Consider the following 18,108-nt stretch of genomic DNA (forward strand, 5'->3'; position numbering starts at 1 on the left):
GGATTATTTTCCTGAATTCTTCCAATTTTTTGTCTGTATTTTCCATGAATTTGTCTATTTTTTCCTCATGTTTGTCAGCTTTTTGCCTCAGCTCTTGGAGAATTCTGAGTTTTAGAGATTTGAATTCCCTATCAGGTAGTTCGCTTGCCTTTTCTTCCATTGGAAATTCATCTGGTGTTTTATTTCAACGCCTGCTGGAACCATCCTGTCCTGTTTTTGTAAATGTTTTGCTATTGTCTACTGTCTTTGGGGCATTCAGTAGTTAGTTTTATCATTTATTGATTGTAGATTTGTTTGTTTTTTCCCTTTTTTTAAATTTGGCTATGTCTGAGCAGGCGGGCTGTGTGTTCTTTGTTGTTTGCTTGTCTGTGGGCAAAATACTTTTCGCCTCCTTCTCCAGTTAGCAGGGACAGTCACTGAGATATGGTACAGCTGGCAGGTCTAGCTGAAGAGGAGTTACTGGGATGGGTTGTTTGTGGCACTTACTACAGCCACCAGGGCGTGTTGGTAATCAGTGCAAGGCAGGTTCCAGTAGGCCGTGCCTATGCTGCTTGGTGGTGTGAAGTTAAGTGCACGGTGCAGGTAGGCAGGATGTAGCGGGTAGATTGTTATGTGTGGAGCTAAGATGGATATTGGAGAGAGGAGAGAGTAACAGGAGCCAAAAACATGCAAACAAACAAAAAAGAATACTAGGGGAGCTTGCTTTTGGAGTGGAGAGATGAGAGACTATGAAATGGAGAAAAACAAAAAGGGGAAGAGGAAAAACAAAAAAAGAAAAGAATGAATAATTAAAAATCTGAAAGTGAAAAAAACAGCAAAGTTCCCAGGGATCCCGCTGGTGCGGCTCTGAGGTCTGGGGAAGTTTTTCTCAGGTGTTGCAGTACCGCCTGGCTAGAAGGCGTAGAGATATACAACACCAGGTATACAGGGAACAGAAAGAGAAGGAAGATAGAGATAGATGAGAAACTGAGCAATGAAGAAAGACAAAAAGGGAAAAAGACGGAAAACAAAACAAAACACATTTAAAAAAAAAAAAAGAACAAGAAAAGCCCCCAAAAGAAGAGAAAAAAAAAAAAACAGTGAAAAAAGAAATGCCCTCAGGGAACCCTCTGCACGTCTGTGCAAGCCAAGGGGGTAGGTTCCAAGCCACGTAGCACTGCCTGGCCAGAACAGGCTCCCAACTAAAGAAAAGGAAAAGAAAACAAACAAACAATTCGAAACACACAAACGAACAAAAGCCCCCGGATCCCACCAGTGCAGCAGCCCAGACCGGGAAGCAGCTCCAGACTCGAATGGAGTTCTGCAGCCCCTCAGGAAGAAGCAAAGATGGTGCACAGATCCAGGTATTTGAGCAAAAGGAGGGGTAGGTGGTGAGAGGTAAGGAAGAAATCAAAAGAAGCAGAAAAAAGCAACACCAGCAGCCAACAAATGGCACTCAGAGAGCCGGCCCTTTTGGGTGTGTGGAATCCAAGCAGCCGGTGTTTCCTGGTCAAGAGATTGTGGCTGTGGGAAGCAGAGGAGGCCGAGTCAGGGTGAAGAAGGGTTGGGGGTGGGAAACCGTATATCACAAATGACCGGTTGTTTTGTCTCCCACTGGATGCTCCGTGAGGCTGCTTTCTCGTACCCTGTTTGCTTGTCTCCGATAGGAGTCCAAGATGGCGGATCCGTGCTGCGTTAGCTGGTAGGGGACCTCTGCATGAAACTCTCCTCACTCTCCATTCTCTGTCAGTTTTCTCACTCCATTTGGTGCTTGGCTGAGTTCTTTATCTCTTCATTTGATGTTTTAGGGTTTCAGGATTGTTGTATTCTCTGTTCGGCTTAGTTTTTCGTATCTTTGCTGTGGAGGAATGGCGTGGTGCTTCTGCCTAGAGCGCCATTTTACTGGAAGTCCTAACTGTATTTTTAAAGAGCTTCAGATATAATACATAATAATGTGGAGACATAATACCAGGATATACCAAGTCAGGATATGCCAAGAATATACCAATATATCTTTGAATTCCTAAATAGTAATAAAAGAAAACTTCTTAGGTAAGTGATGTGAATTCCCAGTCGAACCACTGGCTTTGATAAAGTTGTGACCAAGTTAGCAATTAAGAAATAATAATAAAATCATGACATATTATTATGCGTTTTCTTTCTAATATTAGGCAAAAACACAAGAGGAAATACTAACACACAAATCTTAACCAAAGAGAATTAGGTGTTTTTCTTGATTTTGACAACACCTTCTATGTAATTTATTAAATAAAACTTTTTAGCACTTTTCCTTTATAAAAATGTCTTTGTGGCTTTCCATGAAGTTTCGGAGTTGTCAGGAGTTTATTACAAGTCATTGTGAAGCAATATTTAAGTTATTTAACCAAACATTTTAAAGTAAAAACCTTGGCTTTTTTTTTTTTTTCTAAAAGCTATGTGGATTCGTTTTTGGCTCAGGAATCTTATCTAATGAGAAGCTGATCTTCTGCCTTCCAGGCAGATTACACAAAGAATAAATTAACCCTTCAACTCAGAAATCAAAGAAGATTTTCTTATTTTAACAGTAAGAAGCCCAGTTCTTTGTTTTATATTTTATTTAACGTTAAAGCTCCTAAAAATCTCATAAATTAAACCATTAAACTTTAGTCAGACAGATAAAACTTTTGACCATATCAAATAAATTTCTTTTTAATAAACCTCTTAAACATTGTCTTCGTTGAATATCTCTCATATTGTTGTTGTTAGGTGCCGTCAAGTTGGTTCCGACTAATATTGACCCTATTCACCACGGAACAAAACACTGCCCGGTCCTGCATCATGCTCAAAATTGTTATTATGCTTGAGCCTTTTGTTGCAGCCACTGTGTCAGTCCATCTTGTTGAGGGTCTGCTCTTTTTCGCTGACCCTGTACTTTACCAAGCATGATGTCCTTCTCCAGGGACTGATCCCTCCTGACAACATGTCCAAAGTATATAAAATGTAATCTCGCCATCCTTCCTTCTAAAGAGCATTCTGGTTTTACTTCTTCCAGACAGATTTGTTCGTTCTGTTGGCAGTTCATGGTATGTTCAATATTCTCCGCCAACACCACAGTTCAAAGGCATCCATTCTTCTTCGGTCTTCCTTATTCATTGTCCAGCTTTCGTGTGCATATGATGCGATTGAAAATACCATGGCTTGTGTCCGGCACACCTTAGTCTTCCAGGTCACATCTTTGCTTTTCAACACTTTAAAGCCGTCTTTTACAGCAGATTTGTCCAGTGCGATGCGTCTGTTGATTTGCTGACTGCTGCTTCCACGGGTGTTGATTGTGGATCCAAGTAAAATGAAATCCTTGACAACTCCAATCTTTTCTCCATTTATATACCTCGTATATTGTATCACTTTAAATGGTAAAAATGAACACACTCATTAGCAGACCAAAATATACACATATATATATTGTTTCTCTTGTGGTATAAAAAGCAACAGTGTATAAGCTTAAATTATGACAAATATCTGTTAACTCAGTTTAACACCAATAAGTTACCTAAAAGGTCTTAGAAATTATTTTAAGCCTACATACCATAAAACATAACTGTTGTTGAAAGAAAGTCTGTTTAAACATTCTAATTTTTCATTCAACTTTTACTGTGTCTCATATTTTCCCAGTCTAATTTTACCCCTTAAATATTTTATCAACTAGCTTTGGAAGTCACAGAGTCTCTGCTCAGCTGACCAATTCATTGATATGGATATAACCTTAAGTGTCTGCCTAGGGTTGGAAACATTTTCCCAGGCCATTTCAGGTGTGTCTCATTGTGACTTCTATTTGACCTTGGAGCCTAGGGCCTGGGTCACCCTGATGTTGTCCCACTTTCTCTATTTTTTGACTCATGGTAGAAGACAAGATTAGGCCATTCATCTACATATGTTTAAATTGATCTAGGCATTTTGAAAGGCAAAAGATAACTAATTTCTTTCCCTTTTATTATTCTCTTAGAAAGTAGTTTTGCTTTTTCTTTGTCACAACCTTTTATATACCCAGTAAATACCAAACCTCTTTAGCAATTTTTTTTTCTCCTTATTCATACTCTGGAAACTGTTAGTTTTACTTTAAGACAAAATTATCCTTTTTTCTTTAAATAAAACACATTTCATATAATGTCTAGCTTAAGTTACTTAGAAAGGCTTTGTTTTTATGATTAACTTATACCTAAATCTTTTCAATATAGCTACTAAAAATCTAAATCATAAGACACAAGATGTAGTTTTTCTTGGATAAGGAAAGAACTGAGCTTCTAAGACGGCCTTACAGAAAACAGCAGTTCCCAGCCATAACCTCCAACCTGATACAAGACAGAAACTTAGACAGAATGCACTAGACCAGAAGAAAGCTATCAGAACAAAAAGAGACATAACGACCATATAAACTCACCAAACAATACCACACAAAACAAGGGTATGGGGATTCTAGTTTCTTAAAGTGTATATAGTGAATTTTGGTAAGATCGACTCAATTCAACAGAAATAACAGATTTTAGATAAAACTTATTAACTTGCCAGAGCGTCAGATGGAGGAATATTATTGTGATTCTTTATTGAGAAACTCTATCATAAAACGGGTATGGAGCTACCACTTCTCCCTGTGAATCTGGCAAAACAGAGCACTATTTTCTAGGTTTTCTCTGAGCCACAAAAAGAAACCTATCAAGGAATGCTGTGGGGTTTGGATAGTGTTTCCCTTAGACCAATGTGTACCTTCATTGCACAAGTGTTTGCTTGTGGGTGGCAGGCAGCCTAGTGCCCTATTGTCTTTCGACCACCTTCTCCTGTCACAGGAGTCTTTAATGCTCGCTTGTGATGGGCGGTGGTGACCATCCTAATGGCTTTTACTGGTCAACCCATGCCTGAATTTTTGTGGCTTATAGTGGCTCAGAGCTCTTTGAAAATAGAAGTACCTCTTTAATGTTTCAAACACCCGATCCGGACCTAAACCAAAGTTCACCTAGAGTTACTAGGTATCACTCTAAAACAAATGATCAAGCAAAAATCTAAGAAAAATTCTCCGTAATCAGACAACCAGTTTTTCAAACAAATATGCTGAACAAGCTTATGAAAATATGAGAAAAAGAATAAGTAAAGGCTCGTTTTCTGAGAATACTTGCCCCGTCGGTGTCGAAGGGACGTGGAGTGCAAATACTTGGGTCCAGAAGATAGGACCTCTCTTTTTGCCGGCTTCTGCTCCACAGTCCAGGTGTCCTCAAGGTCAGCTGGATTCATGATTTTAGAATCCCTGCAGCAACTAACTCTTGCAGGGTGGAAACACCACAGAGTTTAGTAAAGCAAAAAGAAAAGTTTTATTCAGCAAATATTTAAAGAGGCAAAATTAGGAAAGGACAAGCATGCTGCCAGAGCTATGTCTGTCCGAGTCTCTGTTTCCAGTTCTTAAGGATGCATCTTAGTGGGCCACATTTTGGGATCCTTTGAACGTTCTCCATTCTCTGCAAACACACACTTACACACTCACGCAACCTAATCCTTTGCGTCATCTTAACAGGTACCTGAGCCTTTTATGCCCTCAGCAGTCAATTCTTTCCGCTTCTTGGGACTCTTCTAAGGCCTCAGCTAGGAATTACCCTGTTACTTACCAAATAACCTCATATTCCTAGTGCCCTCAACAGTCCATTTCTCCCGCTTCTTGGGACTGCCTAAGGCCTTACCTCGGCACTAACCAAACAGCCCAGGTACGTTTCATGTCTCTCACAGAGCCATCATTGGGGTCCCAGGTTGTGGTGGGGGGGGTGTCCACTTTCAGAGCTGCTCCAAGGTCTGTAGGAGAACTCTCCTGGTGGCGCCAGACATCGAGGCTGTTCTGTTTTCCGATTCACCTCAGGAACTGAGCAGGTGGCTCCTGGCTAGCTCGCCAGAAATCTTACCGGGTGGAAACCCCAGATTCTTACTTATCATGACTTGTATTGGCCAATAAATGAGAGACAGAGGTGGGAGAACAAGAAAGCACCTTTATTTCGTTGTGCAAGGAAAATGGAGTCAGTCGTAGTTGCTGCAGCCAAGACTGCTCGCCAGGGGCAGGCAGGCAGGTTACTTTTAAAGGGGTTTACAAGTAGGAAGTTCATACAAGTTTTGTGAGCAACATTCTTAATCATACTAAGCAGGTGCAGTGGGGTTTGCATATAATCTTCAATCAAAAGCAGGATTCAAATGCAAAGCTGAGTGGGGGGAGCCCAGCAAAGGAAATGATTTTGCAATACAACACTGTACGGGAGGAAGCCAGGTAAAGAATGCAGCACTGTGGGGTTCTGTCTCACTCCTAGTGACTCGTTTTTTCTTGAACTACATTTCTCTACTGTTTTGCTTGGAGTACAGTCAAATTTAACCCTTTGGTTACCAAATTTTTATTTAAACAATTTTTTTTTTCATGGCATGTGTTTTCAGTTTCAGACTGCATGCTTACTAATTGAGTGCGCTTAAATTTTTGGTTGGTAATATCAATTTTGAGAAATAAAATCTGGTAATACAATCCACCAATGAGGCTAGTGGCACTCTGACACCAGCGATCTGTGGAATGACAATATACCAGTGAAATCTATAGTAATAATTTATTGCTGGCACCTTTCCATTAGGTTACACGGGGAACCTCTGATTTTCCAAATATGACACAGAAGAACCAAACAAACCAATCAGGGCTCCCTATCTATCACACAGGAAAGCAATAATTATGCTTGCAAGCCTTATCTCACAGAAATAAAGGAAAAAAAAGGCAAATGTTTATAAAACTAACACATCCAGGAAGCATCACCTAATAGAATTCTCAATTTACATAACAATGAGGCTTCAGCTCTGGTCTGCAGAGCTTCATGCATTTCAGAAGGGACCCACCTTGATGCTAAATGCAGTAGAACCAGAATAACTGCTACCTACTGGCCAATATGGAAACCCTAGTGACATAGTGGTTAAGAGCTATGGCTGCTAACCAAAAGGTTGGCAGTTCAAATTCACCAGGTGCTCCTTGGAAACCATATGGGGCAGTTCTGCTCTGTCCTATAGGGCCACCATGAGTTGAAATCAGCTCGACGGTAACGAGTTGGGTTTTTTTTTATTGTTTGTTTTGTTTTTAAGGTGGCTAGTATACTGTTATTCCAATGGTAACAGTATAGGGTAGTTTTTCCCCAAACTTTGAAGTAACAAATACATAATATGTTCGTGGATGGCTGAATATGTTTTCTGGCTCCCATCACATTTCCATTACTGGTCGCTGTGTAGAATGATCCTCTGAAAACCAATGGTTTCCACTTTCTCTAAAGAAGCGTGTCCAAAAGTTGTATTACAGCAGGCACCTTGTTGTTGTTAGCTGTCATCGAATCGCTCCTGACTCATGGTGACCCCATGCACAACGAAATGCAATATTGCCTGGTCCTGTGCCACCACCATGATTGGTTAAGGGTTTGAACCACTGTGATCTATGGAGTTTTCCTTGGCTGATTTTCTATCACAAGTTGTGATATCAAATTAAGAAGCAGATGATTAGTGAGTTATCAAGGAGTTATCATCTGCACCATTGAGCACTGCTCCTAATTTATTGCTTCTAACATGGACGTAGATTAACATGTTATGGCATAGAGTTAGAGAATCCATCTGTAGACTGAATGAATAGCATAGCACAATTGTAAAATTAGTTTTTAAATATATGTCAAGGCAGATGTAACTATTGACATTGAAAGGAGCCAAAATATTAACAGATTCATAGTTGGCATTCAGACAAGTATGTTCTAAATCAATTGATATGTAAATCACAGCTACTATTGTATGGATAACTGCAAAATGTTTTGATCTGTAAAGGGAATAGTTGTTAGAGTAGACAGACTTAATTATTGCACATCAATTTCGTAGTTAGAAATGGAGATCAAGAAAATCCTGAATTCCTCCAAATGACTTGAATGTGGAAACTGTGAAATAAAAATATTTACTGAGCCTGCTTTCCTTCCGTTCATTCATCCATCATCTATCCATCCATCCATCCATCCGTCCATCCGTCCATCCGTCCATCCATCCATCCATCCACTCACCCATCCAGTCATCCATCCATCCATCGTATTTATTCATTGAATTACTCATGCATCCATCAAATGATATACCAAATGCGGATATACCTTGGGCGGTGCAAATAGTTAATGCACTCAGTTGCTAACTGAAAAGTTGGAGGTTTGCATCCACCTAGACTTGCCTTGTAAGAAAGGCCTGGTGATCTACTTCTGAAAAATCAGCCATTGAAAACCCTGTGGAGCACAGTTCGACTCTGACACACAAGGGGTTGCCATGAATTGGAGTTGACTCAATGGCAACTAATTTTTATCTGTCTAGCTAGTAGATTCAACAGTAATGGGTTTAGCTAGCTAGCTAGATAAAATAGCTAGCTATCATCTTTCTGTTATTTACTATAATAAATATGCTTCATCACCCTAATAAGCTTGATATTAAGTGGAGAAGAAACTGAGACCATTGTTGATAAACTTGATAGGAATATATTCAAATCAATACTTATTGAATCCCACCTCAAACCACTCCCCATGTGAAAAGCACTGGCGTCAGTGTTGGAGCAAATAGAAAAATAAATAAGATATTTTTGTCCTCAGGGACTTAGGGTCCCACAGGGAACAAGAAATACGGGTTTCCTGGTGACTGACAGGTCCTGTCATGGCAGTACTAAACCAAAAAACCAAACTTGTTGCCGTTGAGTCGATTCTGACTTATAGCGACCCTGTAGGACAGAGTAGAACTGCCCCATAGGGTTTCCAAGGAGTGGCTGGTGGATTCCAACTGCCAACCTCTTGATTAGCAGACAAGCTCTTAACCACTTCACCACGAGGGCTCAATGGCAAAACTACGCACCATTATTAACAATAGTAGGCACCATTATTAACCCAGTTAGGTACTGGGTTTATTGCTCCTAACAGGTCTTCAAGGAAAACTGTATCACTCTTGTTCTGCATTAACAAGCTGAGGCTCAGAGCAATTAGGCAATTTGCTCAAAGCCACACAGCAGAAGATTTGGGATTTGGGACCACGTCTGTTGCTTTTTGATGAAAAATTTCTTATGCCTCAAAATTATGAGTTTCTTTTCTTTGTCACTTTTTGATTTGCACATTTTCCACATTCTAGGAAAATATTCTTCAAACCCTTTTGATAGATGTACCTTTATAATAAAAAACGTTTTTAAGCACCCTTCCCCAAACACACACACACACACACACACACAGGAACATGCATAGGAGGTATAGAGGGTACAAGCCAGGCTTCTAGAAGTATCTAGCTTGAGTTCCAATTCAAACTCTGTCATTATTAGCTCTGAAACTTTGGGCAAGTCACCTGACCTCCACAACTCAATTTTTTGTCTTTAAAAGAATAATCACAGAACCTATCTCTCTTAGTTACCTAGTGCTGCTGTAACACAAGTACCACAAGTAGGAGGCTTTAAAGAACGACAGTTATTTTCCCAAAGTGCTGCAGGCTAAAAGTCCATATCAGGGTTTCAACCATAATGAGTCCTTTCTTGTAGACAGCCCCAGGGGTGTTCCTTAGTTTCTTGGTATGTAGACCATCTTCACATCGGGGCTGTCTTTTTCCCCTGTGTGCCTACGTCTGTGTCTAATGTGTTCTTTTTATAATGCATAAGTGATTAGATTTAGAACCCACTCAACTCGAGTTTGATCTATTGACATATCCAAGAAAGCCCTATTTTCAAACAAGATTATATCCACAGGTATAAAAAACAAAACAAACCTGTTGCCATCCAGTGGATTCTGACTCATAAGGACCCTACAGGACAGAGTAGAACTGCCCCATAGGGTCTCCAAGGCTATATAAATCTTTTTGGAAGCAGATAGTCACATCTTTCTCCTGTGGAGTGGCTGGTAGGTTCAAACTGCCGACCTTTCGGTTAGCCAAATGCTTTAACCAGGGAGCCACCAGGGCTCCTTCCACAAGTATAGGGGTTAGGATTTCAACACATATTTTGGGGGGACACAATTCATTCTATAGGATCACTGTGAAGATTCAAGAGGCAATGCCTCTGAAGTGCTTGAAATATCTGATTTACTTATATAGAAAAAAATACCACAGTCCTGGTATGTTAACTATTTGGGAAATATTGACATTTAAAATACCTAAATGAGCAGAAATCTATAAAGAGTTTAATATATTTTCTTCCTACACACCAGTGGATTGTCGTACCTGGAATATTTGCACCCCACTTTGGAAATATGTTTCCAGAAAATGTTTGAATGTCTTTCCTGACTGGATTATTTGTGGTTGAACAGGAGAGACTTGACTGTTTTTTGTTTAATAGAACAGTTATACTTAAGAGATGGAAGAACGGGATGCCTTTGCAGTTACACATCCTGTACAGGCGTCAGTGACTGCCTGTCCCCCTGGAAATGCCCCTCCTGTACTCCATTGGTGGGCCCACAGCTAGCATGTTCCAGCTGGCCTTGGCTGATTGGCCCAGAGAAGGACAGCTGACAAAAGCTGGGCCAACGGCTTGTATTGTGCTATATAATAGCCCTACATCTGTCTGTAGCATTGCCTATTCTTACTTAAGCTGACATTCTTACTTAAGCTGACACTGGTAGGTTTCCATTTCTTGCAACTAAAGGCTCATAACTAATGTAACAGGCATTATTTCTAGGGCTACATCAATGTGTGCGTGTGTGTGTGTGTGTTGTAATGCAACTGATGGAAGAAACAGAAGCCATGCGTTTCAGCAAGTGTGTTTGGGCTACTCCAACATCCTTTTATTGTTAACGTCAGCCTTGAATACTTCACAAATACCCCGGAATGAGGCAGCGTCAGGTGAGACAATTTGAAGAAACTGCGGACTCACTGGTACTTGAATTTTCACTCTATGCATGAGTTTCCTCTACATTTATGGTCCGGCATTGGCTGTTCCTCGTATAGTTTATCACAGCCCAATGACTTCATGCTCTCCCTTCCCATTCCTTTCTTGAATCCCCTAAATGGTCTGCAAAAGTTTTATGAGAAAAATCATTTTCTCCCACTCTGAGGATTGCCCTGTTCTCCTTGCTCTGATTCTGCCCACCCACAGACAGAAGTCAGAAGGAGCTTTAAGCCCATGAAAAAAAATTACAGACAGAAGCTTGGAAGTTTAAATCTGCTGCTACAGAGATAATATTTTAACAAAAATCCCTTTTAAAAATGGTCAAACTGATGTTTTCTGCTTTGAGTGAAAGTTTAGGTTGTAATTTAGTGCAGATCAACACTGGTAAAGGCTGTTTCCAAACATCTCAAGCAGAAATTGGACAATATCATTTTGTTGGTCCTTTTTGTCAGAAAAAAATCACCATTGTGGCGCTAGGTGAGACCTAAGAGCTAATCTGTTTGCTAACAAGACCCGTTGCTGTTGAGTTGATTCCCACTCATAGCAACCAGCATAGTGACCATATAGGACGGAACAGAACTGCCTCATCGGGCTTCCAAGGCTGTAATCTTTTATGGAAGCAGACAGCCATATCTTTTTCCCGCTGAGTGGCTGGTGGTTTCAAACTGCCAACCTTTCGATTAGCAGCCAAGTGCTTAACCACTGCTCCACCAGGGCTCTTTGTGTTAGCAAGAGGGGAGGTAAACTATGGTTGCCTTGCCATAAAATGCACATGTATGTAATTCATGTTTTAATTAAGATTACATGACTGCTGTCACGGGCAAACTTGAAAATGTAAAGTATATTCTGTGCTCATGTGAAGTGCAATCAAGTGTTCCTGATCAGTAGAACTCTGGCCCCATTCATTTTGTGCCTTTGCATTTCAATATGTAATTTTGAAGTCCATGCCTCTGTCTTCATCACGCTGGCAGAGGGAGAAGTGCAAGGGAAGCCAAGTGTGGGTGATTTTCATGGACTAGGCCTGGATGTGGCACACATCACCTATGTGCACATTCTAGTGACTGGTCCCCAGTCCTATGGCCACATCTGAGTGCAAAGGAGTTGAGGAAATATAATCTACTCTGTGCCAAGGAAGAGGTGGAAATGGGTTGGGAGAATAGCTAGCCAGCCCATGCCACACTTAGAAAGTCCTGTGTTTGTGAAAATAAATGCTTTGAGGCCATAGACATACAAGATACAGTCCTATGTCTTAAGGGCAGTGTTAGTAAACTCTAGTGGCTATGTAACCAAGCTCATTTAGGGGCTTGTTTAAAATGTAACCAGAGATCATGACTCCATAGTTGGGGGTTGTTCCTGGGAACAGTGCTCTTAATAAATGTTTTAGGGAATTTTTGATCAGTTAGCCCTTGAGCCATATATTGAGACCCATTGCCTTCAAATCATGCAGATTTAAAAATATTAAAGGACTGTTTAAAGTAATGAAGAAATATTACTTACGATGGAGCAAGTGTAAGACGAAATATTTTCAGTGGCTAAATTTTATTAAGTAGGACATTTTAAACTCTAAAGGGCATTGGAATTCTTGGCTTATATAGAATGTTGGTGCTCGTTTAGTTATAAGCTAGGCAATTCCTATCTCAGCTGAATTTCTTCTTCAGTATCTATCACTGCCTTATAGAGCATGCTGGTGTCCCTAGGTGTGTATTTAAAAATTCCCTGGTTTTCATCCACCTCCCCAGGTGTGCAGTAGCTGGTAGGCACCCACCAGTCACCTGTGTGTGTTGGACTTACGGGTGCTGAGCACCATGCCCACATATGTTTAAAACTGCATAGCTTGTAATCTGTAAGGCTGTGCATGCCATCTCTTCCCTGATAAATTGGATGTGTTTTTTGTAATTGTCATGTATGTGTATAGTGTGTGTGTGTATACAGTACGTGTGAATGTATGTGTGTGGAGTGCGTATGTGTGTGTGGGGTGTGAGTTTGTATATGGAGTGTGTATGTGTGTGCATGGAGGGTATGTGTGTGTGTGTTGCCTCCCAAGGGGTTGTATCTGTCTAAAGTAAAACCCAGACTGGCCTTGTGGGGAAGGAGTTTCAAAATTGATCACCTTCCCTTTTAGGCTGGCTCTTACTTAAAACCTGTTTTTCCTGTTAAATTTTAGCAAGTTGGATGTTGAAATGATACCAGGATTTAAAGGTAAGAAGTTTGTGAGATGAATTATGTGGAAATGTTTCAGGAAGATTTACACAAATCTGTTTCAAAATACAATTACAAAAGTGGCACGGTATTTACATTTCCATATTCTTGAAGAGGGCCAGGTTTGTAGGCCTGGGTAATTCTTTTTCTAGTAACATAGTTAAATCACTTAACAGCATCATTTACTTTATTTGCATTTTTTTAAAACATAGAAATTCAGTTCTTTTTTGAGTGCATTAAGTTTTTTTTTTTTTTAATGTTTTATTGTGTTTTAGGTGAAAGTTTACGAGCAAATTAGATTCCCATTCAACAATTCGTACACACATTGTTCTGTGACATTGGTTATAGTTCCCGCAATGTGTTGGCACTCTCACAGTTTCCACCCGGCCTGCCCTGTATCCTGGAGTCCTGGTGGCACAGTAGTTAAGCACCTGGCTGCTAACCTCAAAGTCAGAGGTTGGAACCTACCAGCCACTTCATGGGAGAAAGATGTGGCAGTCTTTATAAAGTTATAGCCTTGGAAACCCTGTGGGGCAGTTCTGCTCTGTTCTGTAGGGTCACTATGAGTTGGAATTGACTCGATGGCAATGGGTTTAGTTTGCCCTGTTTCCATCCATCCAGTTTCCCTGCCCCCCCTTGCCTTCTCATATTTGCTTTTGCATAAATGTTGATCATTTGGTCTCATGTAGTTGATTGTTTAAAGGAGCACATTCCTCATGAGTATTACTGTTTATTTTATAGGCCAATCTGTTATTTGGCTGAAAGGTAACCTCAGGGAGGGGCTTCACTTCCAGGTTAAAAGGGTATCTTAGAGCAATAGTCTTGGGGGTTCCTCTAGTCTCTGTCATTCCAGCAAGTCTGGTCTTTTTATGAACTTGAGTTTTGTTCTACACTTTTCTGCCATTCTAACCAGGACCTTCTATTGTATACCTGGTCAGAATGATTGGTAGTGGTAGCTAGGCATCATCTATTTCTTCTGGTCTCAGGCTAGAAGAGGCTGTGGTTCATGTGGGCCTTAGTCCTGTGGACTAATTTTTATCTTGAGTCTTTGGTTTCCTTTAGTCTCTTTTGCTCCAGACGGGAAGAGACCAATAGTTGTATCTTAAGATGGCCCCAGACACTACTCACCAAACTAGGATGTAGAACATCATCTTTATGGAGTTCATTAACTTTTTCCATGCATGTTTTCCATTTGCTGGTCACAGTTCTTACCATGGCTTTTTTTTCCCCTAATGTCTTCTTAAGTTAAATGCGTTAAACACAGGCACACTTTGTAGACACACTTTGTATGTTAAATGCATAAAAATATATTTCACTATCTATAGGATATTTGCTCTGATTCAGTCAGCCTTTGCTAGGTTATGTTGCAGTAACAAGCAATTCCAATGTCTCAATGGCTTATGGTAACAAAGATTTATTTGCTAGTCATATAGGCTCTAGACTCTGGGTTGGCTGCAGCTATACTTTGTGTGTCTTGTTTGTTTGGAAAGGGCAGCCCCTTTCTGGGACGTATCATTCTCGTTGAGTGAAAAGAAAATTGGTTGAACTGTGCAATCTTATATGTGTATGTACCACTTGTACTCTCATTTTATTTGCCAGAGCAAGTCTTACGGCTTAATAATAATATGATCAACCACATACTTTCTCTCATTTTTCTGAGCTATTTAGACTCTTTAGTCATTCTTTCATTTTCCCCATACTTGGCAGACATCTAGACACAATAAGTAGTTAATGTTTTTCCAACTCAACCAAGAAGAAAACATAAGAACAACAGGCTATCAGGATGAAAAATGGCATCAGCCTCAGTATGGGAGTGACTGTGGTAAACTGCAGAGAACATTCTCTATCTGAAGGGTTCAGGTGCTACTCAGCTCCAGCTGACTGTTGCCATGGAGAAAGTAATCTTTAGATTTTTCAGTAAGAGCACCGGTTTCATTTTTTTTTTAAACAGTGTGGGTCAAACAATAGGCATTTTGAGGGTTCATTTGGTCTTTGGGCCATAGTTCGAAGTCTCTGCCCCAAGGGCATTCAATTAATGCCAATTAAAAAAATTAATAAGCATCATTCATTCAATACTCTGAGGGAATACAAGTCTGAGGGACAGTAAGGGTTTGGTTTATAGGCTTTAAAAATTCACTTTTACTAGATTCAGGAGTACATAAAATAATTCCAAACAAGACTAATTAAAGCAGCTAATTACGGGCTCTGGAAGGCCTGCAGTATTTGTAAGTAGAATCACAGTCCTTCTGGAAATAATTTTTCAAATTTGTTTTATATACTTTTTCTGAGGTAATTAAGCATTCTCCCTTCTAGTCTAGTTTACTTTATTACCTTTCTTTGCAAATGTTTTATGCTTCCAAAGTGAGGATTAATCTGTCAGTGAAACACAACCAAGTCGTGGGAGTCTAATGAGCGAGGCTTTACTATAGATAAGTCCAAACTATAGTTTCCAAGGTTGATTTTTTTTTATTTTTATTTTTTTATTGTACTTTAGGTGAAGGTTTACAGAACAAATATTTTCTCATTAAATAGTCAGTACACATATTATTTTATGACATTGGTTAACAACCCCACAACATGTCAACACGCTCTCTTTTCGGCCTCCAAGGTTGATTTTATCTAGAAAGAGAGGAATTTGGAAGATTAGTGATAAATGTCAGCTGAAACCCAGTACCAGTGAAAAAGCATCATCTTACCAAGAGTAAACACGATAATTAAGCAGAAACTTGAGTAATTTTTCTATTGTAGGTATAAGTAAATTATTGATTATTTCTAATGTAGATTGTTATGTAAATCTAGAAATGGAAGGGTTTTTTTCTTTCTTCTAATATAATTTTAATGTTGTCAGTAGCATTATTATATTTAGAAGTATTATGCATTTTGGAACCCACTCGTGTTACTTCTTTTAAATTCCCATTTGAATTTTATTCAACAGGCCACATACTCCATGTACTACTGGTAATAAAAGTAGCTTTGATTTATTGATCATCTTTCATAGATGAGGAGCCCTGGTGGCACAGTGGTTAAAGGCTCTGCCACTAACCAAAAGGTCGGCAGTTCGAATCCACCAGCTGCTCCTTGGAAACCGTATGGGGCAGTTCTACTCTGTCCTGTAGGGTCACTATGGGTTGGAATCAACTTGACAGCAAAGGGTTTGGTTTCACAGACGAGGGACTTTACAGTGCACTGCCTCCCAGACAAAACTACCTGATTAATGGGTTGATACATTCAATAGAATTGGTAAAGGTAAATTCTGTGTTCCCACTATAAATGCCTTACTTTCGCTTGTGGTCTTGTACTTTTTTTGGCATATGTTATCCTCAGTGACCATTTGTGTGACGTTGGGCAGCATTTTCCATAGTGTGTTCTTCTGCAGGGGTAATAGGTATCATTATAAAGTATGGGGTTTTTTTTTTTGCTAAAACCTTTTCAGAAATGCTGGGAAAAGTGAAAGGAAGTATCTTTCTTTTATTTCTCAGAGATTTTAATAGGCCAATGTTAATTTTCAATGTCCAAGAAGAGGAATTTAGCTTGCAGTATTTCCCACACTTACTTGAGAAGAGAACCCTTTGCTCATGGAGCATCTTGCAGGATTGGATGTTCTGAGGAACACACTTGAGGAAATGCTGACCTAGTTTGAAGATCCGGTGTACGAGTAGTTTTCAAAACATCCTTTGTAGAATGCTCTCAGGATTTGTGAAAGTATTTAAAGGGGTAGCAGTGTACAGGCCTGTAATTTCTCTAAATTCCTCTTCAAATAGAGCAACTCTGTTTTTTCCTGGTTTAAATATACTTCCATATACTTATTGTTTAAAGACTAGATCTGTATTGGAAGAGCATGAAGAAAGAAATAGGAAGAAGAAGGAAGGAAGGAGAAAAGAGGAGGGAGGGAGGAAGAAGTCTAGTTCCCTTATTTTATCATTAAGGAAGCAGACAGAGTAAATTGCCTGAATTTATCCAGATTCAGACTGTGGAATTTTTGAGATGTTAGGGGGTGGTTTCTTTATTATATCATCGTGCAATCTGGGGTAGAAAATTAAAGCATGCTTTGATTAGTTAATGTACTTCTAGCATTTTATAAATTCAATTAATTATGTGTGGATCACATTCCATCTGTTAGAGTAATAACAACAGGCTGGTGTTTTTGGCAGAGAAACTAGTCCATCAATCATCCATCTTCGTTGGTCTTCAGATAAAGGGATCCATCCTGGCTGGCTTTACAGTAACCGTAGTGTGTTTTCAACAATTCTGCCAAAACATATTGTATTCCACAAATCTCTGAAGAGGGCCTATTCTGTTACCACTTGAGATACGAAATGACACCTGAAGTGGTGATATATGTAGACTTAAAGCAGTCTTTTTCAATCATTATAACCTTTAAGCAGCACTAACATCCCTCAGGATTCTTTGACCTTTTCTCTCTGTATTATGCTTTTTGACAGCTCAGAGAGAGAAGCAGTATACCTGACATCTAGGATAAACATGAAACGTTTATTCTTGGCATACACTTAATATTTGCCAACCACTTACAGATACCCACGTGATAGAGATTGTTTTTCCTGTGGATATAACACAAGATCTGTATGAGTTTTCTTAATCCAATGCTAGTACTACCACTACCCCTTGCCATCGAGTTGATTCTGACTCAGAGCAACCGTGTAAGACAGAGTAGAACTGCCCCATAGGATTTCCAGGGAGCAGCTAGAGAATATGAACTGCTGACCCTTTGTTTAGCAGCCGAGCTTTAAACCAGTTCACCACCAGAGCTCCAATCCAATGCTAGTGAGCAGTGAATGTTATATTTCAGTTGTCTATAGCTCTGGTTCTGAGTGTGGGATTGATTGCTATCAGTTAGGTGACAGGAAGAGATTGAGCAGTCTTGAGCCACACAGTGACAGGATTTTGTTCCTGTAGTACCAGAGTAGAGAATAAGGGGAATTATGGACTATTACAAGATACAGCTGCACATGGTTCACAATAGTGGAAAGATGGAAACAACCTAGATGCCCATCAACAGATGAATGGATAAACAAACT

General features: G+C 39.8%; 1 protein-coding gene across 1 annotated transcript in view; it reads left to right on the top strand.

Annotated features, from left to right (window-relative positions):
* Window positions 1-18,108, top strand: part of CNTN3 (contactin 3) — a 207,183-nt gene that overhangs the window by 17,924 nt on the left and 171,151 nt on the right. The gene's annotated exons all lie outside the window — the stretch shown is intronic.

Source organism: Trichechus manatus, unplaced genomic scaffold (genome assembly GCF_000243295.1).
Source record: "Trichechus manatus latirostris isolate Lorelei unplaced genomic scaffold, TriManLat1.0 scaffold00020, whole genome shotgun sequence".
NCBI classification, from domain to species: domain Eukaryota; kingdom Metazoa; phylum Chordata; class Mammalia; order Sirenia; family Trichechidae; genus Trichechus; species Trichechus manatus.